Source organism: Triticum dicoccoides, chromosome 2B (genome assembly GCF_002162155.2).
Source record: "Triticum dicoccoides isolate Atlit2015 ecotype Zavitan chromosome 2B, WEW_v2.0, whole genome shotgun sequence".
Classification (NCBI taxonomy): Eukaryota; Viridiplantae; Streptophyta; class Magnoliopsida; order Poales; family Poaceae; genus Triticum; species Triticum dicoccoides.
In genome coordinates, this window is record NC_041383.1 from 601,429,623 (window position 1) to 601,432,406 (window position 2,784).

Below are 2,784 nucleotides of genomic sequence, written 5' to 3' on the forward strand. Positions count from 1 at the left end.
CTACAAAGGCAGAGTGGGTCATGGGCCGCCCAAGTTTGAAAAAAAAGGGGTTAAAGAGAAGGCCGCGACCCGAAAACGGATAGACGTGACCACGGAGTTGTTGTCATTGAAACCAAGTACTGTTACTCTCTGTCCCATATTGAAATCAAAAGAAAGGAAAAGGAAAGTTAAGAGAAGGATACGTGAGGCAAAGGCCATATCAATAGAGGCTAATCAGTGTCCACGTACAGATCATTTGTCGTTCACAAACATCAGATATGAAGCGCGTGCCAGCATAATTTTGCACTGGCGTACCTCCGGGCCATGCTGCTAGACGGATACACGTGCAAATCGCCGCCCCCGCTGTTCGGTTTACATCTACCCGCTTCTACGGCCGGATCGCCCGTCCGCACCGGCTTACAATGCCACGGTCGACTCGTCTGTTGTTCGGGCGAATCAGGTGTTATCCCCTATATATTTAATCAGCACATGCTTTGTTTGAAAATAATTACTCTAGTATGTGGTATTTTTTTCGCAGGGCCATTATTCATTTCAAAGGTGTTGCAAAGGGGCATGCGCTGATATTTTTGTACTACCGCGTTCGTGCCGTGCTGCTTGACGGATACATGCGCAAGTCGTTGCCCTGGCTACATCAACACATGCGAATAACTCCTGTCAGAGCCGGTTTATAACGCGTAGACAACTTACTCGTTTGCACCGGTTTACATTGCCGCGGCCAGTTCATCTGCCTTGCTGCCGCGGCTGACTCGGCCATGATCGATTTCAGCTTCACTATGGTGATCATCCACCCCGTAGTGGATAGTAACTGGCCTAACATATCAGGTGAAATCCATCCAGTATGTTTTTATATTAAATATTTCTTTCTTTAAAAGAGCAATTACTCTGGCTTGTGGTATTTTTTTTGGGGTGCAGGGCAAATGTGCATTGCAAGAGCGATGGTCATATAAAGGATATCATGCATCGGACCCGTCGTAATGATCTATGAATACATGTGCAAGCCACGGCCTCGGCAGTCCGTTCTATGTCAACATACGGTCGATTGGCCCGTCCGCGCCGGTTTACAATGCTGTGGCCGGCTTTCTCGTCCGCACCGGTTTACAACACCGCGATTGACTCACCCATCCGTACTGGCTTACAACGCCACGGCCGACTTATCTATCCGAGCTGCCTCTTATGTTGCGGTCGTTTTTGTCGTCCGTCTCTCGCGGCTTGGTCTACATTAACATACCGGGCCGCACCTGTCTGCATGAGCTGTTTATTGAGTATGAGCAAGTCACAGCTTGGGTAGCCCGGTTTTCTTTCAACAAAAAGGAGGCAAATTATCATATACTATCAACCGCCGTTTGCACTGGATGGCTCAATGGGCAGGCGCACAAGTCGCCGCCACTACAGTTTGGGTAACTTCAAATCGCCAGTTGGAAGGAACCATTGGCCGAGTTGCTGACACGGCTCATACAGGATCATTTATAACCCGCCGCAGTCACCTCAACCTTCTGTGGATTTACATCATGCTATCAACACCAATGATATACAAGTTATGTCGGTTTATATCATGGTCAAATATGAAGAGTTTCAAGCCAACTCCTCGAGTCACCTTGAGACTCGGGGGCTACAATGACATGACTCAGCAAATCTTGCTGGTTTCAGCAAATTAAAGAACCCCAAGACGATGGAGGGAAAGATAACCCGGTCCAGGAGGCTACTATTATTTGAAGGCCGTCAAAAAATTTCCGGCTTAGAAAGTATATGACAGTTATAAAATCCCGGCTCAATGAAGAAGATCCAGGTCATCAGAAAGGATTCCGGTTTAAATTCTGGCTCAAGGGAAGTCAGTCTCATTGAAGCTCTCAAATATCTGGTTTACAATCCGTTTCAAGGGAAATCTGTTCTCCCACAAAGCTCTGAAGCGCCCAAATCCAGTTTAACAATGTCCGGTTCAAAAAAGGAATTAACTTCTCGCAAGTTCGAGTTTAAAGACCGTCAGAAAATTTCCGGCTGAAAATGAAGATTCCGGTTTAAAATCCGGGTCAAGGGAAAGATGTCTCCCACAAAGCTTTGAAGCTCTCAATATCCGGTTCAAGATCCCGGTTCCAGAAGAATTTTTTGCCTAACAAGTTGTGCCGTGCAATTGGAATTCCAACTTGAGTACTAGTACTACTAGTAGGAGTACCAGGGCCCAGTTCATTTAGGCTTCTAGATTAGTAGTAATCCCATTACTACACTAGTGCATAATCGGCCTTTAGTGCCGGTTCGTAACGGGCTTTAGTGCCGGTTCGCCAACCGGCACTAAAGAGTGGGGACTATAGGTCCCCGGCCTTTAGTACCGGTTCGTCACGAACCGGCGCTAAAGTGCCACCACGTGGCACGAGCCAGGCCCGTTTGCGTGGAGGGCATTAGTACCGGTTGGTAACACCAACCGGTACTAAATGTTTGGGTGTTTTTTCTTAATTTTTGCTTTAATTTTGTGTTTTCAATTTGGCTTTATTTTCCATTTAATTCTTTTTTGTTTGCTGGTATTTCACGATACTACAAATTGTACACGTTATGCATATATATTAAATAGATTTTCTCATACGTAGAACCGCATATATATATATATAATATATCATCGAATGTCTCACAGCCAACACCATTAACTATTCACACATATACACATGTATATACATATACAATTTCTACTACATGTTGCCTTGGTGCCTTCGGAGCACGATGACAAGTGGTTCATGGGGGCGGTAGCGGGTAATAGTATTCTCCTTTCGGATCTATGACCTGGTCGAGCAAAAA